This window comes from Coptis chinensis, chromosome 9 (genome assembly GCF_015680905.1).
Source record: "Coptis chinensis isolate HL-2020 chromosome 9, ASM1568090v1, whole genome shotgun sequence".
NCBI classification, from domain to species: Eukaryota; Viridiplantae; Streptophyta; class Magnoliopsida; order Ranunculales; family Ranunculaceae; genus Coptis; species Coptis chinensis.
In genome coordinates, this window is record NC_141464.1 from 12,753,812 (window position 1) to 12,780,988 (window position 27,177).

The 27,177-nt window shown below is 35.5% G+C and overlaps 3 long non-coding RNA genes across 3 annotated transcripts; all 3 read right to left on the reverse strand.

Moving 5' to 3' along the window:
* Window positions 1–6,288: 6,288 nt before the first annotated feature.
* LOC147474808 (uncharacterized) lies at window positions 6,289–7,635 on the reverse strand. Its single transcript, XR_015209576.1, has 3 exons — window positions 7,603–7,635; window positions 6,520–6,813; window positions 6,289–6,398 (listed from the first exon to the last, which is right to left on the reverse strand). It is a non-coding gene; the product is annotated as an uncharacterized LOC147474808 (long non-coding RNA).
* A 442-nt stretch (window positions 7,636–8,077) lies between these two features.
* On the reverse strand, window positions 8,078–8,985 carry LOC147474809 (uncharacterized). The gene is made up of 3 exons (XR_015209518.1): window positions 8,861–8,985; window positions 8,577–8,738; window positions 8,078–8,115 (listed from the first exon to the last, which is right to left on the reverse strand). It is a non-coding gene; the product is annotated as an uncharacterized LOC147474809 (long non-coding RNA).
* Window positions 8,986–9,353: 368 nt separating this feature from the next.
* On the reverse strand, window positions 9,354–10,421 carry LOC147474810 (uncharacterized). Its single transcript, XR_015209633.1, has 4 exons — window positions 10,344–10,421; window positions 9,894–9,950; window positions 9,670–9,788; window positions 9,354–9,470 (listed from the first exon to the last, which is right to left on the reverse strand). It is a non-coding gene; the product is annotated as an uncharacterized LOC147474810 (long non-coding RNA).
* Between the last annotated feature and the right edge of the window lie 16,756 nt (window positions 10,422–27,177).

The following is a 27,177-nucleotide window of genomic DNA, read 5'->3' on the forward strand; positions in this document are numbered from 1 at the left end:
CAGTTCAACTCTGGCTGCTCGACTACAATTTGAGGACTCATACAAGTGCTGGGAATCTTTGACTGAGCTTCGAGCATGTACTGGTGAAGTCATTCTTTTCTTTTTCAATGGTGAAACATACTTAGGACCAGGTTGCTGTCGAGCTATTCGGATTATTGAGCACATATGTTGCCTTCCATGCTTGGTTCACTTGGCTTCACCGACAAGGAAGGCAATGTACTCCGAGACTATTGTGACTCCACAGAGTCTAGTTCTCCACCGTCTCCACCATCACCATCAACTATTGAATCCAATGAAATAGTGTCCAAGTCCCCGTTGCCCTAATTAAGTCCACTATGCTTGGTTTGATGATTTCTCTGTTTAATTTTCATCCAGTACTATTCTAAGTGTGTTGGTTTTGGTCCAAAGGTCTTATGTAATTTGATGTTTCTTTATCAGTGTTTGAGTTTTCAAGTTTTAGGTTCTTGCAGATTATGAGTCCCTTAAGCTATATGCCTATATTACAAGTCAAAATGCTGTGACTTATATATAGAAATATTAGTGTTTTGAATGCATGAAATACTAAGTGCAGCTTAAATGGAAGAGTCACATACTCTATTCTGCAACTCAAGTCAATACAAACAAGTGAATTGGATACACGATTTGGAAATAGAAGCAATATTAATTCAGAAAAGATGAGGATCTATATTGTTTATTGTATCCGCTTGTGTAGTTGTGTTACATTCAAAGGTAAGTTACACACATTGTGTATCATAGCCCTCTTTTCAGCTTATTTTCTCGACAGAGGATACAAATTATATGTCCTCCTCTACTTGTTGCTAGTGGGTTAGACTTGTGCAGCCCAACTTTTGTGAGTGCATGATTTAAATTTTTTTGTGTGCTCAATCTAACTACTCTATATATACTAACAAGATGCACGTGCTATGCACGCGATGTTAAACAAAACTTGCCGAAAAGTGTAAACATGATGTTGTTCCAAAACCAAAATGATTATTGTAAACAAACACTCTAACTCTATTGTACAACACCAGCCTGTAGAATAGAAAAACATAATAAAGGAATGTGGAGTTCCAATTTCCAGCAATAAAATCCACCATTTTCTAAGAGAAATTAAGAACAATCTACAAATCAATAATAAAAACTAATTGATGAAGAAGATAGATGATACCTGTTGGTAAATGCCAGATTCAGGCATTTTTACTCCAACGAAAAAAGCCCTGTGAATTTGGAAAGTGTTCTGAAAACTTTCAGGTGGTGTTACAGATCAGATCATATCACTTGATAACTCAAAGCTTGTGAATACGATGAGGGTCTGAGTAGACCACATGCCAACATGGAGGAGACCTCCATAGACTCATCCTTGTAACTTTAAAGCCCTAAAAGAAAAGGGATATAACATATTATTGAATAAAAAATAGTAACCATGTAACTGGAAGATAGAATGTGATGCTAGCTTCCGCATCAACTAAAAATCAAAATAGGGAGTATAAAATTGTATACAAATTAATTTTAACCACATGACTCAATAAAAATAGGCTGCTTGGCACTTGCTTGAACTGTAAGATTGAAAAAGAGATAATAAAAAGGTGTTTGCCAATTTCTCTTGCATTCATAGTGTTGTAGGATTAGGCACCATAAGGATGTTCTTAACAGTGAGGAAATTGGTAAGTACATATGAATAGACATATTATTTGCATAAAATCTCATCCCACACGACCATCTCTAACATGCTAATATTCTTTTAGATGTTAAATGAAGATCAATGCCAGATCATTCATATAAAAAAAATTCTAATGTGAGTAAAGTTTGATTGTTTTTTATTTGGACGCTTTAGATGGTTTATTTTCCCAATTTCACAAATAATAGAGGTTGTAACTTCTCCGACTGTTATTAAGATGATATTCTTGATGAGAGTACATCATCACAACTAAGAGCTTTGAAATCAATATCATGTAGTCACGACTGGGGTTAAGACCACTTTTGGTAGGCAAACAAATAACTTTAAAATCATTGTTGAGAACGTATGTATTATAATCATATTATGCAGCCTCAGGTCATGCCTGGGCAATTAGGTTTCCAAACTTAATATAAATAGATAAGTCTCACATCGAGAGTATTGTACTTTTCGTTAACATATACTTTTCACTACCAAAGCAATCAAGACCTACATGTATAAAACCACCATCACTGAAACCACACACCACACCGCCTACACCCTCTAAAACCACAAATCAATTCACCAACAGCCCTAAAACAAAAGCCATAACGACACCACAGATTTGTTGGAAGAAAATAACGGAGTCGAGAGAAATACATTATTCTTCAGAACGTACAAAAAGGTAGATGATAAAGAGACCTAATTTATGTTAGCTTTTTCATAAAGTACATCTAGACTTTCTGAAAGTAAGCTATGAATGGCATAGCCAAACAAAGTTTCTCTACGTATATACATTGGAAGTCTACAAAGGTAAATTTTCGAGTCCATCTAAACAGGCATCACAGACTTAATGAAATATTTCATATTCTTACCGACATGTGAAAGTATAAGATAATATCATATCAGCACTAAAGTACCAAAAGACTAAAAGAAAGGACTTTAAAAACAAACATCGCCAACTTTGAACAAAACCTATAATATAATATGTGAAACTAAGAAAAATCAGTCGCAGCTCATAGTACTACTGTAATAGATTGGCATCATTTTCATTCAGTAGTATTAAGAATATGATTGCTCAAGTGCCGAATCATAACAATTTGACAAACCAGTCCTTAACCAGACGCACACTCATCGCTATGGGTGATGACGTTCACACGTCGTGACCCCATTTTCACATAATTTGATTTTTAAGTAAAGTCTAACCCAAAACACAAGTACATACCTTGTTTTTTAGAGGAGAAGTGGGTATTTCAATACTTATCGAGCAACTTTTGGGAAAACTCCCTTCTCTATATCTCCTATAGTCTGCTTGTATCAATGGTAGCGACATCAACTGCATCCATAAAATCACTTTCATGGCTTTAATTCTTCTTCCTACATAGAATTGAAATGCCATAACAAAAATAAAAATAGATAAGAAGAAGAGAACCAAACCATGTGAATAATGATGAGGTGCGGGAAGACCACATGCGGATGGATGAAACTATATTTAAGTATTTTTTCATATCACTACCACTACACCAAAAGGGGTTTGGTAACGGTAATAATTGTTACTAATATTTTTACTAACGCTTATATCCGTTACATCCGGGGTATTCTGATCCTTACATAAATATTTGTAACGGATATATTAGTTACTAAAATTAATTTAAGTAACGCTTATATCCGTTAGTGTTCCAATTTGTAACACTTACCTTATTGAAGTGAATTTTGTTCATTTCATGACATTAAATCACACTTATGATCGTTACTAATGTCATTGACCAAATAGTCAATATTTATTTGTAACAAATTTGTAACGGATATATCCGTTAGTGTATATGGGGACTGTTTTGAAAAAAATATAATATATATTTTAGCCGGTTGTTTTGGATATGGACTACCTGCTCCTGCTCCTCCTACACCCACACCCACCCACACCCATTACCAAACTTGCGGTGCCACCCCAAAAAAAAAAAAAAAAAAAAAAAACCATTCAAGTCATATAACCATGTAAAGAAACACAAAATACTTCTACCATTCCAAACACAATTTATACCAACTCTACCATTCAAGTCAAACAAATATATTTTATTGATCATAAATACTAAGTCTTGACATAAAAAATGGTACTAAATGGGTGAATGATTTCTTACCAACAAAATTTACCATACACATTTAATTCATTAATTACAAGTACACCTAATATGTCCAACTCAAAACTTCATTTCTTTCTTTGACATGCACTTCTATAAGAAAGGCTTGCTTTACAACGCTGCACACTAGCAAATGGTTAAAAAAATTATTAGAAATGACATTACCATAATGTATTAAAAATAAGTCAAGCTACTAGAAAATGAAAAATTATTACCTAAACCACGATGCATATAGGCGGTGGCAACCTACGTTCATACATGAAATATATTATATGCAAAGTGTAGGAAGTTACCATGAACTTAATTGGTGTCTAGTTCAATAAAGGAAAAATAATCAAAGGCTTAGATTGCTCGTGTTGTTCCCAAACATACATAGTGGGGTCCATACCCCGTTACATAGCGGTGTTCTTTTTTAATGGTACATATCTACAAGACTACAACTACCTTCATTTCTTCCTTTCTTTTACTAATTATCCGACCGAGTGTACCATGGAGGAAAGTAAAAAAGGTAAAATAAAGCCAATTACACGAAGGATAGACAACCAACACAATAGAATTTTTTTTTCTATTCAGATCAAAAGATAGACAACCAAAGTAGCAAAACATAAAGTAGATCACTAAAAACCCTATGGACAAGAACAACAGTTATCTATACCAATGCAAAACATTTGACCCCACTACTTGATCCATAACATATAGTTTGACCCCTAAAACCAAGAGAACCAAGTGCTGAAAACCCATGGTTCAAATTGGATTAACGAGAAAAGGGAAGAAGCTTTTGTTAGTCTTAAACTAGTAATCTAGTATTATAAATTTCTAAATGTGCTTTGTTGAAAGCCTAATGACTTTCGAGAGGGAAAACATACATACCTCTCAAAGCAAAATGATTTGTATCGTCGGACATGGCAACCACTACCTTGAACAACTTGTGAAACCATACCCATTGGACCAATAACACTCCCCTTTATAAACCACATTAAATTTCCTCGTCACCTACATCCAAAGAAAGCAAACTCAAGTCAAACATGAATCGGTTCACCTGAAATGTAATAAAAGAACCCATTTCACAAAACAAAAGGATTGTTCGAGAACATACTATGCATTTACTTCACTAAAAAAGGCATCTTTGGATAACTCTGTTAACACTATGGAAAGATAAACACGCGAATCGAGCAAATTAACTAGAAGTGTTCCAAAACAACCAAAGAGAAAAAGACAATTCAATAAATTCATGTTATCGCGAGACCTAGCTTGGTATATTGGAGCTGAATCAGATTCAACAAACAAGAGCGATACCGATAGTCTGATCAATACATTTCTATGGTGCCCAAGGCAGGTTTGTGATGTGAGTTCTAATTTGCACAAGGGTGGGTAGACATGTCTAATGAAAACAATATTTTCAAAGGTGAGCTGATGTTTCTAATGTATCTTAGAGCAATATTGTTGAACCTATATTTGGACCAAGACGCTAATATAAATTAAACACGAATAAAGTTGAGTGGTGTGCTATTCAACTTCAAATTTTGTAAACCTCAGAAGCATCAAACCAGAACGTTGGTACTAACATAGAAAAAATGAAGAACTTGAATAAAAATAGCTAAAAGAAGGGGTCTGCTCGCTCATCCTAATGGCATCCTCAATGTCAACAAACTCACAAATCAAAATAGCTAGAAGAACTATTTTCCTTCAAACAACAATGTGTCAGGCAAAAGGACATGCATTTAGATTTTTCCTTACGCCCTTTTGAACAGAAACTTAACTATTCAAGTGTTGGTGACCAGCAAACTAATCAGAGTTCTAAATCATGCAACCCTCCAAATGACTTCCCTAAACTTTGTAAGTAAGCTAAAATGGATGGAAAAGTCCAATAAAATCAGCACAATAGAAGGCGTAAGGAACAATCTAAATGCAAGCCAATAGTGGGATACAACCCTTAATAAAATCAGCATAATAGATGGCGTAAGGAGCAATCTGAATGCAAGCAACCAAAATATACAACCCTTAATAAAATCAGCACAATGGATACGACCCTTAATAATATCAGCACAATAGATGCAAGACAATTCAACATTATCCAAAGAAACACCACCATAAGTTGTTTCCTCGCAATTCTATAAGTTGTTCCCTTTATGTATGATTTACCTAGTCATGGGGTTAATTACTAATAAAGTTTACCTTTGAAAATAAAGGAACAAAAAATACTTGTATGAAGTTGCACATGGCTTGTTCCAGACCCAAAACCCGAGTGATACATACGCACAAACAAACAAACATAGAAATAAAAGAGAAGGTAGTAAAACAAAGATGAGCAATGAATACTTCTTCAAGGTAATGGATGCAACAACAAATGATGAACATCCAAAGAAGTGATTCCTCAACCCCAACCATATTGACAAGCCTGATTGATGCTAATTCTAATTGATAAAGTCGAGACAATAAAACAATGAAAACAAAAGAAGATGAAGAAAAAAAACTAACCAGAATATTAAACATCGGACTAGTCAAATGCATTCAAAAGCTTGACGTCGTCATATATTAAAGATCAATGGCACCCTTCCATCCAAGAATCAAAGAAGAAGCTCTTTTATAAGACCATGAAGAGTTATCTAATTACAAGCATAAAAACACATACAATCTTTATAGTATGAACAAAAAACAAATCGATGAATACACTTTCTACAACATAGATGTACTAGAAAGAGGAAGAAAAAATGTGATATAACTTACAAGTTTGTGTCACATGAAAAATTATCGACCTTCCCAATCATAACAGACTCCAAAGATTTGTTCTCATCAATTTGAGAATGTCGTGCATGTTCCATAACAATACAACAATACTGTAAAGGTTCAATGTGCCGAAGCTTTTCACTTGACAAAAACAAAAATGAACAAGGAATAAACCAACCCATTATCTGAAGATTGATTTCACTAGAAAAAAAAAAACTAGTAAAAAAAAATAATAAGTAACAAAAATTCTATAACTTGCCTGTGTCCGTGAGAGAAAAAGCTATGTAGCACAACCTAGGAAATCAAAACGAAAATGTAAAATTGGTTTATAAGGAAAAAACTAAATCTTAGATAAACATAAGCTATTTAATTAATACCGAAATTCCTTAGATTTCTTATTAGCCAACCGAAGCCCAAACCAACGAAATATCCCAATTGATGATCGAGAAGCGTAAATTTAGAGTCCAATCTTGCAGTTTCAATACAAAGCTTAATTTCCACAAATTTATCAGCAACTGAACCAAATAAACCTAACTTGAACAGTACGATCATGGAGCACAATTAAAAAAAAAACTTAGAAATTCGCTAGATGAGGTTTGGGTAGAAGAAAAGAGAAAGTGTACCTGGTTTATTTCCTTCTTCGTCGGCTAGGGTTGGACAGAGGAGACGGGGGAAGTGTTCGATGGAGGCTTGAAGAGAGAGAGACGAAAATGGGAAATCATCGGCACAATTTTTCTCTATTTAATTTAATGTTATCCTGTTAGTTCGAATATACCCTTCGCTCATTATTTTAGTTGTTTGCTAATGAACACAATTGTTACCAAACATTATTTTAGTTGTTTGCTAAGCCCGGTGTATTGTCCACATTGTTGTAATGTTGGTCTAAGACACAAGACAAATAAATAAGATAAACTATTGCCACTACTTAAAAAATGGAAAACAATTCAAAATCATTTGTATGTAAATCTGGATTTAAAACCATAGAATGGTTGCAAGCATTTGTTAACAAACTTAAGTACTCAATAACATAAAATTATATCTACTTCACAAGTAGCATAGTTAAAAGACAGATTTTGAACCTACCTTAGTTTTGCATTGCATACTACAATTGCAAGGATCAAAAAAAATGAATTGAGGCAACACAATGGAACAGGGGGCTACTCGTTGTGAGCCTAAAAATAAGGGAAAAAATGAAACAAAATGACACTTGATTAGTACAAAATGTCAAGGCAAACAAGCAATGAAACTTAGAAGTAGTTACTCGCCTTATATAATCCAACGATAAAAACATAAAAACCATGCTATCTAACCATGATAAAAACATAAAACCGTACTTATTATTCAAGTAATAAGTATAAGAATAAGAATAAGAAAACTTACAGCTATGCGAACCTTCTTAATGAGAGCCATATATAACAATACAATATAACAACACACACATGGTGAAGAACGTGAGAAAATAAAATATAAGATATGGAAATGAAATCTACCTTTTCATCAACACATTTGAAGAAGTGAACAGATACCACAACTAACCTATTATTCTCCACTTTAGCAGGGGAGTGATTTGGTTTTCTCTAATAGTGCTTTATAAACCTGTAATTTTTGTCAAAAGCCAAACAACATTAACTTCATAGTTTTATATAACTTTTATTACAACTAGTACAACTCTTATTTTACCATTGCGTTCCAACACCCAAAACGAATAAAGAAGAATCAGCATTTACCACTACTTTCCAATTATATTGAGGGCAATAAAATTATGTAAAGCTTCATAAAGGTCTCTTGGGTTTCTATTAGTAGGGTTTTTGGTATGAAGCACCCCAGATGCTTCACTATAGTTAAATTTTTTTTAAAAAAATAATAATAAATAAATAATATTAACAATATGAAAAATATTAATAAATTACATGCCAAAATATTATAAATATTAAAAATGACAGTTAAATTTAAACAAAAAATGCATGCACCTTAGTTATAAGAAACACTAGAAGACAAACACCAAACTTACGACTGGGAAACATAAACCGACTTTAATCGTAAGAAAAAATGATTACCTGAGTTTTTATGATTTCCATTCCCTTTTCAAACTTTTCCTTCGACACACTAGTATGTAATGGCCCTAACAGCGTACCCTTCTCTAATGGATCCCCCATTTGAACTTGCTTGTAAACCCCAATTAGTTGTTCCAGTACACTTTGATATATACTTTCATGGAGCTGCATGTAAAGAATATTTCAAATTGTATCAACAAAACATCATTAAAAAATCAAGAAAATGGAATTTATGGCAAACATATCCCCTCCCTAATGTAATAGCATAAGTTTGGGGAGGAACTTACTTTACAAAGTACATCCCTGCGTACACCAATTAGGATCATGCTAAATCTCCACGTTATTTGATCCCGGTGGCTCGGATTTTCGGTGCACCAAGTCACAATGCAACATTGATGTCACACTGCAAAAAACAACCGATGAAGGGCCGCCACATGGCGGCTTGGCGTTTTAAAATTGCATAATTAAAATGCCAAAATACCCCCAAAACTCCCATATGGTCACAGTACTTTCGTTTCCAAATACCTTTGCCACACGGGCCACGTCAATTAAAAAATTCTCCACAAGGATTTGATTTGTAAAATTAGTGTTGTTTCCTATTTGAGTAAACTACAAAACAAAGGCTCTATGCCCAATTCCGTGAAAAAAAAAAACAATCTTAAACGCTTTGACTAATGTTATCATTTCGGGGACTCTAATGATAAAAGCGAAACTAAATTACCAAATTTCACGACATGTTGTGCAAAACGACCCGGCAACACAAAAGACAAATAACACTTAACGGACAGCTAAGCGGGATGTCCGCATCATCCATGACAATTATGGCATTGTTCCCACTTAATTCCAGTAAGCATTTGCCAAACCTCTCACTCACTGTGTGCTAAACCTTAGGCCCACCTGGAATTGCGAATGTGTAAGAAATGGTTACTGCAACCAAATGAAATGATCTAAGATTCTCAGTCTGTAAGCACAAGACCATCCGTCTATTAGGCCATGAAACGAAAGGAAACGAATTAATTTATGCGCAAATGAAACGAAGTCCCAATATTAGGCCATGAGCAAAATGTGAGTAATAAAACAGTGATAGATTACAAACCGAGAGAACAAGTAGCTGCAAACCCCCACACTACTAACTTGTGCACCATCAATATTTGCTATAGAACATGCTGGTTTCACCGCAGCACATATTGCATGCCATATATCAGTTGGAGATTGCTGGTTTTAACATAGAAATGTAATAAATATTAAAACATAGAGAGAAAAAATAATATAATATAAGTTTATTATATGTATCAACCTCAATGTAGTCTCCTTTCTTACATATTTGTATTGGACTACTTGCTGTTCCCAGAAGCTTCCCAGTTTCGTCAAACAAACCTACTTGTTAACAAAAGTAAAACGTTTATTTGTTTATTAATTTGATGAAATGGAAAATGAATGTTACTTGCACAATGAATGTTACCATCGATGAATCAGGTTGTGAAAAGTAGCAAAGCCCTAGTTTCTTTTTCCCAACCAAACCCAAAAAAAAAAAAAAAAAAAAAAAAACGAAATTTTCCCAATTGGGAGCATAAATTTAGAGTCCAGTGTTACAGTTCCCACACAAAACATAATTTCCCCAAATTTATCAACAAGAAAATCAAATAAACCTAACTTGCACAGTCCAAGGAGCACAATTAAAACAAAAAAAATTAGAAATTCGCTAGCTAGGGTTTGGGGTAGAAGGAGAGATAAATCATATCAGGAAAGTGAGAGAGAGAGAAAGCGTACTTGGTTCTGAGTTGACAAAGGAGATAGTGTTTGATGGAGGCTTGAAGACTTGAGAGAGATGAGCGTAGGAGATATCGGCCATAACCAGTTTTATTTAATTGTAGTCTCTTCCGTTAGTTCCAGATATACCCTTTTATACTTTGTGTGAGTTGTTTTTATTTGTTCCTAACGGACCACAGTTGTTACCAAACAATAAAATGATGTTTTAATAGTAATTGGAAAAATAAATTGAGATATACTAACGGATACAAGAGAACCTAACAGTTATATCCGTTAGGAAGGCAGTGACGGATATATGTGTTACAAATGAAAATTTTGTAGCGTTACAAAATGGCCATTGTGGTGTAGTGTACCATGGATTTGTGGCCTACTTAATTAGTACCCGTAGTGTTATGCGAAACAACTGACGAAGTTGACGATTCAGTATAGCGATACTAATGAATTTGGTTATCTACCTTAAAAGTTTTAACCTTTGAAACAATCTTCACCGCAAAATCTGACGACTTACTTCTTGTTCTTTGGAGGAATCGGGATAACTCCATTTCTAAGCTTATTGCAGGAAATCCATTCTGTTCAGAACATCAAACAAAGTAGACTCCCCACAAGCGTTCAACTGATATATGCCATCAAGAAAACACAAGACATTAATATTAGACCGGCTTAATTTAAAATTTTGAAAATTTGATAAAGGAACTAAAATCTTTTAGATTCAATTAAAGAATTCGTTTTATTCAAAACCTGAAATTAAAAAATGGAAATCTAACCTTTCTTTTTGATAATCAAAACTCATACAGCAAAGCCAATTAAAGGCTGGTTTGACAGGTAGGGAAACCAAGAATAACACAACTAACTTGAACTGCAGCTCCAAGAGCAACAACTTCATCAGGATTGACAATAACATTGGGTTCTTTTCTAGTAATTTTCTTGACAAGTTCCTGCAGTGCTGGAATTCAAATTGATCCACCAACAAGGATAACCTCATCTATGTCCTTAAAAGAGAGCTTTATGTATTTCAAGGCATTATCAACTGGTGTTTTAAGTCTACAATACAAACCTACGTCAGCTTCAAGTAAAGTAGACGAATTATAAGTATTACAAATACCGTACATAAAATCTGATACACTAGAGTAACTAATGAATAACTATAAGCAAGACGGACATTCTAATTATGCATATGGGTGAAGTTACTCACTGGAAAAAATCACATACCTATCATGGAGGTCAGAACACAACTCCTCAAACTTTGCTATTGTAAGACTGGTATCAATGTGCTTGGGACCATCTGCCGTTGTAGTGATGAAAATGTAAACTGGGAAATTTAAAGAAATCCTCAATCAGAAACAGTAGTTTATAGATACAAAAAGGGAGGCAACACAAATATGAATTACATACCTTATATTTGTTTGTGTCAAGGACGACAATTCCATCTTGGCTTTTTCAGCAGCTTCGGTGAGGTGCTGAAGGGCTTGTTTGTCCTTCAAAAGATCAATACCTTCATCTCTTTTGAAGTTCAAAGCAAGCTAATCAACAATTCTCTGTTAGACTACAGATTCTTTATTTAGTGAGCAGTTGCTTGCTACAACATGTAACATTTTTAAAAGCAAAATGTGTGTGTGCGGAGAGAGAGAGAGGATTGGTGTAATGCCCATATTTATAATATGTATTTATTTATTAATTTATTTAAAATTTGTTGGATTGGATTTGGGATGTGTGGGTCTGATTTATGGGCCTGAGTTTGTGTTGGGCTTAGGTTTCAAACCCAGATATATATTCATATTTTTCCAGAGAATAGGGATTTTAGATAAAAAATTAAATAAAATAGAGGCGAAGATAAAGAAACTCGATTGCTAGAGAGTTGGAGCACGACGATTCGGACTAGGAAAGATTCGTGGAGCTTTTACTTAATGTGAGTAGATTAGTTTTCTATTTCACATTTAATTTTACTGTTCAAGGTTTCCGCTCATATTTTCCGCTCATTCTTCTGTCATTATTATTTGTCCGGTCGTCGTTGTTAAAACTTGTTAAAGTATAGTAGTATTGAAACTCTGAAATGGAGATTTGAATTGTCGAAGCTTGGAGGCCGTTAGTGGCGGCGCGAGCCAAAACAAATAGTTGTCCTGTATATGATTTGGAAATTTTAGTATATTATTTGAAACTGTTTGTATATTATACTCTTGTTGTGTTGATTGAATTACTGATTGGTGGTAGTGGGGGATGTCGGGATTGAAATTGGGTGGTGCTGTTGAACTTTGAAAAGGTCGTTAATGGAGGTGCCTCAGGAATCGTACTGGATTTATGGGAACTTTTATTATGTTGTTGTTTTGGTGGGTTAAGGTTGTGGTTTTAGTTGGATTTTGATTGGTGATAGTGGGGTGTATGAGGGCTGTTGGGAGCTTGAATGAGGAGTTAATGGCGGTGCGATTTGGTCGGAATTCGCGTTGGTGCGCTGGTGAGGGGGAGAGGAAATCAAGTTTTACATGTATTAAAGTCTTAGGGGTTTTCATTAGAAGTCCAACCGCTGGGTTGAAAAGGGGGGAGGAGGAGAGTTGGTGGCCGGAAAAAAATTTGGACTGGTGGTGGAGAAGAAGCTGGAGAAGACGACCTGTTGGTCGGTTGGGCTTTGGGCCAAAAATCTATTTTCGTTTTGGGCCGGTTTCTATATTAGTTGTTGGGCCGGATTCATTCCTATTGTTTTGGGCCTAAACATGAGTTAGTTGTTGGGCCAGATTCTATTATTTAGTTTTGGGTCAGTTCAGTTTAAGTTTTTGGGCCAGTTCTATTTTTGTTTGGACCGGTCCATATGACTTAAAAATGGGTCCAATGGGGTCTTTAAGTGTTTAGACTTTTGGGTTTTGGTTTTGGGCTTTGATTGGGGACTTTTGACTGCTTAATTGTGCTACGTTTTATGTTGTAAATTGTATGGACAAATCAAATGCTAAAAATGTTATGGAAGCTTGTATAAATTTGTTTGTCATTATCTAATTAAGATTGACGTGAGTAGTGTGTAAAGCATATAAATATTGGCACGTAACAAGAGGGGAATTCTTGTAAGACTTAGATATATACGTTTTTATGAGAATTAAACTACATACGGACTTAGATTCATGGACTTTAGTTTTGGGCTTTTGACGGTTAATCAGTTTGATTTGACTTGTGATTTGGACTCGAATAATTATGCATGATACTTGGACTTGAGTTATTCTTTCTTTTTAAAGTCGTTTCATTTTGACATTGGTAGAATGGACATATAATTTGATTGTTTATTTACTATTTATATTATGCACAAATGGAAATAATGCGTGCCTTTGGTGGGGAATTGAGTTCACATAAATATATTGAATGAATACGTTACATGATTGATTACTATTATGAGTTGCTACTTAAATAAATTGTAGTATTTATGAAGGCTTGAGATATTCCATATGGTGTAGTGCAATATATGATTGGCACGTGAAATAATAAATTTTGAGATTTGATATAGAGATGCTTGGATATCATGCCATGAATAGTATTGGCACGTGGTAATGTGGAATTTTATTATAACGAGAAACGTTGAGCTTCAGTACAATTAAGTATACTGGCATGAGATAGAACAAGAATTATTATTGAGATTTTCCAAATATGGTGGTTTAGTGCAATAATTTATCTGGCACGTGATAGAGTGAAATGGTTATGAGATACTAAGGTATGATACCTAAATAAATTACGTAACGAAAATCCTATAACCTAGCTACCACAACTCATATGATTTGGCCCTAGTGATGGGCGTATGTGATATGATTGGCCCTTCTCGCATTTCAGTGAATCTAAATGGCCCTTCTGGCGTTTCAGTGAATCTGAATGGCCCTTATGGCGTAGCCGAATAGTGGCTTCATTATTTCATTCGCAAAATTAGAACGAGACGCGCGATATTTTATGCCGAATAGTGGCAGTACCCACATAATGACGGTCGTGTGAGGGTTACCTGGTATGTGATATCTCGCTTAGGGTAACTACGCACAGAGTGGTGCATTATGTGAGGGGAGAGGCATGTGGATGTACATGTTCGGCGTTGGGTAGCGATTGTGGTAGCCAGGGAAACTAGGTAAGACATAGATACGACGTGATTTTAGGGACACGCAAAGAAAGCCTTAAATAATATAATTATGGTAATATGTTGGTTAATGATATATCTTTAAATATATGATTGTATATGGTTTTGCAAAAGGGTGGGTCAAACTAATTACTTGTGCAGAGACGACCCCCTCTGTAATGGAGCATGAAATGCGGTAAGTATAGAATATGCTTGGCTGGTTATTAGTTTAGTTAGAACCTAAGGCGCCTCGGTGGAGGAACTAAATGCCTGTGTATTATTGTTGGGAAGCTAAGGCGTCTCAGTGGAGGAACTACCTGCCTTAATTATTGTACTTAAGGATGTTCTATTATTCGTTGGATGTTAAGGCGCCTCGGTGGAGGAACTAACTGCCTTATTTATTGGGTATATATATGTATTAGTATGATTTGTATTTTAGGGCTACTCACACCAGCATTGTTTATAATGCTGACCCGATTTGCATGTTTGCTTATCGGGTGTGTTCATTAAATGAACATAGTTGATAAGTCTTGGCAGGATTAATGTTGAAGAAGGTTGGTTGCTGCTTGTGGTTTGCATTAGCGTCGCATTCAGGATATATTTTGTTTTCCCTTAAGGTGTAATAGATTTTAGTTGAGACAAATGTTGTTTTGTATTTCCAGTTGTAATTATAATTAAAGAGGGTTGAAAGGAGATTTGTAACTTAATCAAATTTGTGAATTTTTGTAATGAAGAAGACTTTTGTTTTTTGAAAATTTTTATTGGTTTTTTAATTATCCGCGTATTTAAACTGATTATGGGTTTTCGAGAGTTGAGAGTGCATCACACCTCGAAAATCAAAGAGTTGGAAACAAATATTGTTTTTCCGGATTCTGTCGAAATTCGGGGTGTGACAATTGGTCTGAAGGCAGTTGTAAAAACCTTGTCAAAATCATCACCACCCAAATGTGTATCCCCAGATGTAGACAACACCTCGAATACCCCATCACCAACCTCTAGAACTGTTACATAAATATGCGAGTATTAACCAAAAAAGTAAATAAAGTAAGCATTGCACCGCATGTAAGGATGAGTTTCAGTATTTTTAGACACCTCCAAAGCTCTTTGCATGTAATAAACTAATTGTTCCTTTAGTAACACTCTGTCATCCATATTAGAATCTTTTCCAGAGGCTACAAAAGCCACAAATACCAAATGCGAGGCTCCTGCTACTTTCCCATTTGGATGTCCCATATATCTGAATGAATATGAATTAAAGAATGACAAACATAACCAGGATTTGAAGAGGGGACTGAACATTGATCTATAAGGAAGCCTCTCTCTTTCTCTAATGCTCTGAGCCTATTGTTGTTGTTGGTGCACACTATTATCACTAACAGAAAGCAAATTTTGGATGGCCTCTGGTCCCAGCCATTTCCAAACACTGGCAAATGGAAAATAACTTGGTTATATATGAAGTACGCAGTCTATAAAGCAATAATACAAATTGAAAAGCAATAAGACAAGAAGCACTAAACAACACCATTTAAAGACTACTTTATATATATATATATATATATATATATATATATATATATATATATATATATATATATATATAAAACTGAAGTTCGACACACTACGTATTGGATTGCCTCTGGACCTCGCCATTTCTTAAATCGCAGTCAATTCGGTACTATTATAGTAAACTGCAAACACATCAATTCGCAATATATCTATCTAAAAAATGCATGAAAACCAAACAAACAAACAGACGCCCATGGTACATTAACATTGGTTATATGAATTATGAAACCCAACAGCCTACCTGCATTACTACTCATAAGAGATGAACTAAACATTCACACATCACTATACTAATGAGTTCCAAGAGAAGACAAATAATAATAATAATAATAATATCTATTCTTGAAGAGAATAGGAGAACTAACGAACCTGTTCCATCAATCAGAAGTTTTCCTTTGACTCTGGTTGGTATCTTTTTCCTGATTAAAAGCTAAAATAAAAGAAAAAAATAAAAGAAGAAACTTTAACTGAACCTTTTTGTGAGGAAACTGGCACAAAAGAAAAAATGGCAGTGGAAGCAAGAACCTTGAGTAAACAAAAATTGGAGAGTTGAGATGTGAAGGAATACGCATATCATCACAAACGGATCAAAAAGAAAAGGTGTGCGTAAGAACTTCATATACAGGTTCTAAACATAAGCTAGAAATAGCAAAGAAAATCTAAGAAATACCTTTTTCCAACCTTCTTACTAACTCCTAATATGTTTCTCCTAATGAAGAAGTTTGTCAATCTTGAGTCGTCTGAGCTTCAGGGTACCCGACCAGAACCTAAATGTAGAAAATTTGGAAACAAATCAACAATTAAAAAAAAAAAAAAAAACACACACACACACACACACACACACACACACACACACACACACACACACACAGGGCTATCAGCAACCACCATGTACAACAAATGGTATATCATTATTCACTGTGTCCCTCACTTAGTAGCTTAAGATTAACTTGTAAGCAGACCTCACCATACCTGCTTCAGTCGAAAGGATAACAACCTCTTTAGTGTGTCCAATCATTCCTGAACACAAAGAAAACCATCAGCAAAGCAATCGGCTTGCTAGAGACATCGATTCCACATAATTATAGGATGAGAAGGAGATAAAGAGAGGGGTCTTCCTCCGTGGCACTTTCTTCTCCGAGCTCTTCTCTAATGGTTTTTTGGTTACACTCAGATTACACTCAATTTTTTGGTTATTTTTTATTTCCTTTTGTCTTTGTCTTACAGGGAAAAATCCAAAATTAAAAGAATGAGAGTAGTAGTTTCATTGTTAGAAACAAAAATTATGAGAAACAGAAGAGATGGGAGAGAAGGGAAAAGAATCGGTTCGTATTCTCTGATTAAACTTTTCCTTTTATTAACCTCTTATTAAATAACCCAATTATTGCTAATTAAATGGCATTTATAGTAAGGCGTACAATTGAGAATGGTGTGGATTTGGTTTTCTAATATACTGCCACATGAAAAGACTGATTGCTCCTATTTAAAAGTGTTAAGCAATATTTTTATTTAAGGACAATATCGGTACTGAAAATTTATAAAGGCATAAAAAGACAAAGTAGTCCTCATTAATAAATATCTAGGCATCTGATTTTATTATTCATCAAGGGTATTATGCGTCAGAAAAAGACCCGGATGAATTTAAGATGCCATGATCATTATAGGCTATACTACTAGTAGAGATGATCTGAGTACTTCTTTTATGTGTGTTCAATCTAACTATTCTATATTAAGTGTCCCTTGCAATTATAATTCTGCCTTTTTTTATCTTTATTATAAGAAATCCCTATAGCCAAGAAGAAGAATAAACAGGTTCGTAAATCAAGGCTAAGATGCAATCCTCTCCCGCAAAGAGAGTTGGTTATAAATGATTCGTGCTACCGAATTTCAAATATTTGAAAAGTTCAGTCTATGCACAGAGAAGAAACCGTGAATAAGCAAAGAAGCATCACTACTGATGTTGATTTTTAGAACATCAACAACAATTCAACAAATTTTGATTTGTCAGATTTTGATTTCATTGACAGCATTCCACTTCGCAAAAGTACTCGCGATATTGGTAATTATTAAATTAAACACGTTGAATATTTCGATTAATAACTTATATCATTTTTTTTTATCTTTTATTTCTTTATATAGAACTGTGGGACTTTGGTGAACCCAACAAAGTTTGTTCTTTCTGTGGAGCTATACTCTGGAATGAAGAAAGGAACAACAAGAAACAAAAGGGACAGCTTCCTACATTCTCCATTTGTTGTCAAGTGGGAAAGATACAACTTCCACTATTGAAAAATCCTCCACAATTCTTAAAGGATCTGCTTGAATCAAGGGGACCAAGAAGCACTCATTTTATTGAAAACATAAGATCATATAATTCGATCTTTGCTTTCACATCAATGGGTGGTAAAATAGACTATGCAATTAACAATGGTGGTGGTCCATATGTCTTCAGAATTCTTGGACAAAATTACCATAAAATCGGATCGTTACTTCCAACAGAAGAAACTAAAGTTTGTGCAACTTTATATATATGACATAGAGAATGAGGTGTCCAATATATAGGTTAAGTGCTCTACCCAATCAAGCACTCGAACAAGCATTAGATGGTAGTATAGTTGAAGGATTGATAACAATGCTGAATGCGGAAAATGAAATTGCAAAGGCCATCCGAATGGCATGAGATAGGTTCAATGAAGAAGACTACATACTTGTACGCATTAGACTCATCGGCACACGCTCAAAAGATGCAAGACAATATACCTGCCTACATCTACTGAAGTAGCAGCACTGATGTTTGGAAATGGAGTTGAATTTCATCATCGAGATATAGTTGTTGAACACCAAGAAGAAGGCTTCAAATGAACTATTGAACATTATCCTAGCTTTATGGCAATGCAATATCCTCTTTTATTTCCATACAGTGAAGACGACTACACATTCGGTATTTTGTATCGAGGAGAAGAAGAAATATCATAAAATCACCGCCACACATTTAGCATGCGAGAATATTATGCCTTTAGACTTCAACATAGAGAAAATGAGGGTCATACTTTAGTCAAAGGTGGTAAAGTAAAACTGCAATTTCTAGTCGATATATACACATGTGTAGAAGAAGAAAGACTTGATTGGTTCCGAAACAACCAGTCCACAATCAGAGTAGAACTATATAAGAATATAGTTGACTCAGTGCACGCTGGAGACACAGATGCAAAATTAGTCAGAAAACGTTTAGTTTTGCCTTCTTCATTTACTGGTGGGCCACGGTACATGCTGCAGAATTATCAAGATGCCATTGCTATATGCAGATGGGCGGGACGTCTAGATCTATTCATCACATTTATTTGCAATCCAAAGTTGAGAATGAAATTAAACTTGCAATGAAAAGAGTTGAAGGTCTAAAATCCGAATAATGTTCCGAAGTTGTAGTTAGAGCATTTAAGATAAAAGTGGATCAGATTATGAAGGACCTCAAAGAAGAAGAACACTTAATTTTACATCTTAATTTTATTTGTGTGATGCCTAAACTATGTGACTCTTGGCTTGAAAACATCTTATTCCTCCTTTTTTTTCCCGTAAATTATTCATTTTTATTTTATTTTATCTTATTTTCTATTGGTTTTACTTTTTTTCCTTCTAAAAGTTAATTGAGCTGGTACAATTAGTTAGTATGTAAGATGTTAATATGTTTATGGTTGACAAACACTAATCAAGAAAATGTCTATGGTTGTCATTTTGTCAAAATAATTTGTCAAATTTGTGAAATGCTACTAATAGGGAGAATATTAGTATTTATGTTTAATGGAGAAATAAGTCAAGTGGTGACAGTATGTCAAAATAGCTGATTTAGGATGGCTTATATCTGTCGAGATTGGTCAATCTCAACGGCTACGGACTGTCTTATAAGCCGTTGTTAAAAATGTCGTGGTTTTGGTTCTCGACGGTTAGTGGCTTTCCATTATTTGAAATACAAAGACAGCTAGTAGCCGTCGAGAAATGAGTTTTGTGGACGGTTCATGGCCGTGGTTTAGTGTTTAAAACAACAGCTTCGCGCTGTCTAGAGCTGTGTCCTGCTCGATCAAAACACAAAACTGAATAGTTTCAATTCCTTATTGCAGACGGCTAATGACAGTAGAGTATTTGAAAATCTAATTTATCAGATCCACCTGCTGCTTCAATATAATTGGCTACCCAAATAATTTAAATTCAAATTGCACTATAATTAAGAAACCATAATCAAACTTAAGTACCAAAACATCTTTATATTTATCATTCCATCCAAAATGTTTACATTGCAGTACCATATACTATAAAACTTGAAGTCTGACAAATTACCAAAATATTTGAACTTGATCTTGTTGCTCAAGTATTTAACAGCTAGCTAGAAACACTATCCAAAGACCAAAAAACAACTATGTACTAGGATTTACAAGGCACGCCAAAAGAAGATAAGTTTTTGTCGATTTAAAAGCTTCATCGATCAATGAAAAACCACGTAATTTTTTGGCCAAGTAATCATGTCACCAAGCATGATATCTCTAAGTCTTCCATCTTCTTCATACAACGGTGCAAAATCATCAAGTATCTCATCGATTCGGATATTATACGAACTTGGAGGTGTCATTAAATAGGTGTAGACTTCTCCAAGTGCAACCACAGTCTTTGTTATGAAACTCTTCAAGTGACAAGTTGTAGATTGAGGTTGGATATTGCGGGAGTCTTCATGAACTGGTGATTGTTGTATTTCCAAAGTAAATAAGAAAAAACAATGAAGTTAATATAGGTTATTCACAAAGAATAATGAATATAGAGATGATTACTTACTATATCATTTATTCAATCTAAGACATGATACAAACTCAACAACTAATCTTCACTAACTAGAAACATCACAATGACCAAAACATATAGGAAACAGACATCCAAAAACAATTCATACCATTGCAAATTGAAACCAAACCTTAAAGTCACCTATCCTACAAAATTCAACATACCCACAATTTGGCTAGATTTTGTGAATTTGGGTGAAAACTCGATTTCTCAACCCTTCAAAAGTTTGTACCATTACAGATTTTTTAACTATAATCAAACCTATGAAGACAATCTAACAGGCATGCAAGTTACATCACTATGAAAACTTTTGTGAGAAATTCCATACAGCAACCTCGTAGGAAAGAAACATATAGAATAGCCAAACAACACACCACAAGAACCCAATTAGGTACACAAAAGAGCAGCTTACTGCTTGAAAAGTGCATTCATTGGCTGCAAACCCTCAGCAACAGTCTTTGGATCCATTGCCAGAAAAGGTAAGTTCCTTTATGTCATAAAAGGATAATTTGAAAAAAATCGAATCTTCTAACACCATAGAGAAAAAATAAATAAAAAGAATTTAAGCTGACAATAAAAAAATATCCACCAACAACATCTGTAATAAACGAAGAAAGCTTAAGGGACTGACATTATACTTGCAAATGTTCATATACATGTACTATCTGCAGTTCAAGCCTCGTCACATATTTCAGTCCAGTACACCCTAAAACATCTTTGGCAAGAGTCAGAAAGGAAAACCATTTGGTGCTTTAAGTTGCAAGCATAGTACTACTCAGAAAAATCATACAACAGCATAAGTTACTGTTGTTTTTCTGCCTTGCGTGTACCACTGTTCAAGTGTTGGACTGACAAATGTTTCTACTTCTATTCATCCGACTAGGGTTTCAATATCCTATTAGAGGGCTAACAGAAGATAAAGTTTGTGAGGTCATCATACATGCTAAGCATAAAAAGACACTTCCTATGTTGGGATTCACTTTTTGCCTAAGGATGTAATTAGAGTTTGATCCCAAGAAAATGTGCAGACTGAAGATATGCAACTCACAACATGAGTTGTCTGCTAGCATTCCTCAAAATATTGTATTCATTGAAAATAATGAATATATTACTATCAATTTTACTGTGCAGCTATATGTCCATTTTCCTTTCTAAATACATCACCAATTCACTTGAACAATAGGATGTTGCGTTGCTCTCTTTCTTGAGGGTTTTACAAGAGTAGTGGCCTTTCTAAAGAAACAAAGACCAGTCACATGGAATATTGTGGGTTTGGCTAGACTCTTACCAGTCCATAAAAGTAGTAACATCCAAGTAGCTTAGAATGAAATTCAGTTAACATTCTTCTCCTTACAGGTCCTGTCACGCGGCACTTGAAATACATTCATAGGCACTGCCAAAGCCATTTTCAGTACTTCACAGGGACGGGATATGAGGCCACCTCCCCTAGTCTTGATTGGTATTCAGGTCGTTCAGTGAAGGCTCGAAGCTATCTCCATATTAATCCCCACCAGCTTCCATTGACCCCTATGATGCATTCGATCCATATGTCCCATCACCAGAGGCAGATATGTGCCCAGGCATCTGATGCCTTTCGGACCTGTAAGGGAAATCAGTCATAGGTAGGCCCCATAGCCATCTCCATTCATAAGAAACTATCAATTACGAGTCTGCTAACCACTAGCAATCGGGGGTTACAGTTCAAGTCGTACTACACTAGGCAGGCTTGCCTTACTTGCAGTGGTTACCCCTTCCATTCTTGACTCCCCTACTGACATTAATGGTTCATGCTCCTTCCTTAATGACTGAACGGAATTCGGGGCAAAAGAGCTTTTACACCCTGCTAACTTAGGAACAGATGCACTCAACAATCTTGATTCTCAAAGAAGGTACGGGGCAACGTCAAGAAGCCATCCTACATCCGGTCAGGAACAAAAATGTGAGATGGTTCACCAACCTCTTTTCTTTAACCGGATCACTACTCCAAGAGTCCTAGTGTGTTGTCTCTTGAAAAAGAACGGCAAACATAACTAGATTTTGAACCTTCAGGCCTCATCAGATAGTGGGAAATGGCCATCTTAATTAACCTAAAGTCGCCTAAGGCTATTTGGCATTTCCATTTTGAAGATCAGATCCCGCCTTTGAGCTCTCCCCTTCTCGTTTACACTTTCCCTATCTGCCTCGACTTGAACTAGAGCACTATGGTTGCTTATCCGCCTACGCTAGCAGGTCGGAACTACACTAGAAAAGGGATATCTGTCCAGGCCTGGTGAGCCCACCCATACACTACTCTTCCTACTTACCATTGACACCTAAGACAATTGCAACCACCAAACAAGCAAGGGATTCGTTGGCCATAAATAAGACTGCCTACATGGAATGAAACTCGCCTGACAAAACTACTCTCTCAAACTGATATAGGTCCAGTAGCTGAGCCCGAGCAAAGCTGAACTAAGAAATAATCCTTCTGAAAGCCAAGGCTTTAGCCGTTATTCCCTTTCTTTGCTTTAGCCGTTCATTCTTTGCTCGAGAGCGTACTGTCCCCAACTCTTAGCTCACAAAAGAAGCAACGTACATCTTATTTGACTAAAGTGATTTTGACTCAAGAGAAATGGCCATAGAAAGGTGATAAAACGTTAATTTTCACGTTTTTGGTTTTTATACTTAAGTCCGAGGTCGACAGTCCGAAGTCCAAGTCTGAAGTCCGAAGTCCAAAGTCCAAAGTCCAAAGTCCAAAGTCCAAAGTCCGAAGTCCAAAGTCCGTATAGTCGTCCGTTTAGTCAAGTTACCTTACTCACGTGGGTTTGGTAGGATAGGTCGAGTAAGAGATCGTCCAAACCTTAGGGCTCGACAAGGTGTACAACTGGATTTACAACTTTTGGTAAGTAGGATTTTAGGTTTTTTAGTTGGTTTAAGTAAATCAACTGTAAGGTAAATAATGTAAATTACTAACGGTGATTTCAACGTAAATAAACAAAGATAGAGAAACAGAGAAAGGGTTAATCATACTCATGCAAGAATCATTTTTTAACAGTTTATATTATCACATCACTATAGCTTTAATTCGTCTCGAGTTCATAGACAAACCCGAGACGACGTCGAGTATCGATCCCTAGCGAAACGCGCACATCTCTGAGTCGCATCGTACTAGCATAAGGAGTTCAACTAATATTTCATCGCTGGAATATCATTTCAGCTCCTGGTTCGATTCTACATCAGATGGACAAATTGGAGATCTGTCTGACACCAGAGCATCGTCGCGAGACATTTTGGGTCTCTCGCGAGACTGTTCAGGAGCATCAGTATTCCAAATTTGTACAGTCTTAGTCATTTTGGGACAGAATATCTAATCTACACCTAATTCCTAAGCAGTGATTCTAGAATATTAAAGAGTCAATCCGGATTCTCACACGAGCAACATAACCCACCCCCTGAGGGGGGCGATTAGCTCATGGTCATTGGAGGAATAATTAAACTTGCTGTATACAATAAAGAAGTAAATGCAGGACATGAATTAAACTTGAAAAGAAATGACTTTAATTAAGAAGAAATAACTTATAGTATTGAAGCTGCTGGAAGAGAAAATGACAGAATGTAAAGTGCTGGAATGAAACTGTTGGAAATAAAGGTTGGATAGACACCCACCAAGATAAGGATAAACCACTGAGTATAGGACTCTATCCTATCTGATATTAGATGAGTATAGGACTCTATCCTATCAGATATTAGATGAGTATATAACTCTATCCTATCTGATATTAGATGAGTATAGGACTCTATCCTATCAGATATTAGATGAGTATATAACTCTATCCTATCTGATATTAGATGAGTATAGGACTCTATCCTATCAGATATTAGATGAGTATATAACTCTATCCTATCCGATATTAGATGAGTATAGGACTCTATCCTATCGATATTAGATGAGTATATAACTCTATCCTATCGATATTAGATGAGTATAGGACTCTATCCTATCCAATATTGAGGAGGTGGGAACCTCTATAAATAGACCCCCACCTCTCACATATTAATCATCCGAACAACAAGAAAAGCTCTCTCTTTTTAATGGCAGCCTCCAACATTTTCTAAAGTAGAAGCCCGATTTGTGGAGATTCCATAGGTGGTATCCTCCCTAGCCATTTGTCGGTTCTTGGTTCTTGGTTCGTGAAACAAAAGGTTGCTTCCCCGCTAAGTGGTTGAACTTGACTCAAGCAAAGTTAAGAAGAAGAAGATCTTGAGTGTGTCAAGAACATCTTCTCCAATAGATCAAAGCTTGGAACTTCAAATTGAAAGTCGTGACCAAGGTACGATCTTTCATTTCATTTCTTTGCTATTTTATGCATGTGGTATAACGTAATTGTATATATCATAGGAATCATGCATAAGATATCGATAAAATCCAACATTGGCATCGAGCGAGTTTTCCATGGTTTGCATGCTTTTGTTTGTGGTTTTGATCTTGTGATCTACAATTTTTGAAAAAAATGCGTTTTTTTCAAAATATTTTAATTAATTTTTAAATAATTAGGTTGTTTAAAATTAATTAGATATTGCTTAATTTTTTTTGTAAAATAAATTATTTATGGGAAATAATTAGTGGAAATTTTTTTTCTAGGAAATTTTTTTCTTTGAAATTTTTACATGGAAATTTATTTAAAGATTATTTCTCTATAAATTTTAGGATTTTTTTTTTTTCACATGTATTTTTCCACAATTAAAAATTGACATTAGGATGTTTATTTTTACCATGCAAGAATTATTTGAATCTGGATTTTACTATTGCATGAATATAAAATTGTTTGTTTTCTATCAACGGTCATATGAAAACTAAGGCACAATGCCTAAGTCACATAGACCCGAAACTTGTAGGAAAACTGAACCAGATCTTGGGAGACGGGCTTCCAAGAAACGCATGACTGCAAAGCAATATAGGAGAACTTTGAAGCCTACTGTCTTGAAATCTGATAAGATAGAGACAGAGCCACCATCACCAGAATATACACCAAAGAGCCCCAAATCCTATTCAAGATAGGAATGAGGCTCGACCACTTAAATCTCTCCTACATCGATTATGGGACGATGCTAAGGAACCAAATCCATATGATGTGTCATCAGGGTTTATTTTCCCACCTCACGGGGAAACAGAGGAAGTGGCTAGTAATTTTCGAATGGCTGATAGTGACTGTGAGGATGAGGATGACTCCCCTGGGCACCCAGGAAGCTTCTATGTTCATGGTTGACTAGCTCTGTTTAGTTCTACATTGTTTTTTGAAAGATAGGAAACTCTTTTTTTTTGTAGAAACAATTTTATGAAATGGAAATTTAAGTAGTAGATTTTTTGCATATTCTATGTTATTGATAGTCAAATGCATTGATTTTATTTAATGGCTAGAATCATGCTAGTAGATTATCATGATCATCTCATATGTGAAAATGTGGATTACTTAGATTTAAATTTAAGAGATGATTCTTATTCGTAGTATCTTATTTTTGGAATTCAAACTTGATAGAATGGCACCCGATGGAAAATCCCCGTTTACGATGCTACCTGAAAAGGACTTGTTAAACGATAAGAATTACTTAACTTTGGTCTAGGAAAGTTAGGCTAATTCGGCGCATAGGAAGGTCATTGATGTAATAACTAAGACAATGAGAACCTACCCATCACCGGGGATTAACACAAGCTTATTATATTCGGCCAGACTTAAAAAGTATAATGAGTATACAAGCAAAGATAATGTTGCCCGAATTGCCATACTTGGCACCATGAGGAATGACTTCATGATGCGGTATGATGGCCTTGGATCGGCAAAAGAGCTATGGGAAGCAGTAAAAGGACCTTGGGGTACGACTCACTGCATTGAGAGGAGGCTACAAATGAGCTTTGACAAATTTATCAAGCCCCCCATACCTCTATGACACAACATTGCACGGTGATGAGAAACATGGTTCTTGAAGTTAGCCCAAGCGGGGCAGTCCCCGGCAAATGAACAAAGAAATTCAAGCTGTCATTAGGTCTTTACCTAAAACTTGGGAACAATTTCGCCTTATCTTGACGATGACGACAAGATCACAAACTTTGCACAAAGCAAAGGAAATGTGAGCTTGAGGAACAAAGGCTTCTCAATGAAAAGCCCGTTGTTCAAACCGAAGCAAATGTTGTCAACTCCAAAAAGAGGAAGGCTCCTTGGAACAAGAAAAGTGGAAAAGGAAAGGCAAGGAAAAGGCCAAGCCTAACCCACAAAAAAAAGAAACCTAGGAAGTCGATAGACATGACTAGTGTTGAATGCTTCCGTTGTCATCGATGGGACACTATGCTAGGGCATGTCCTTCTCCCCGGTGAGTTTTACTTTAAGTATCGTC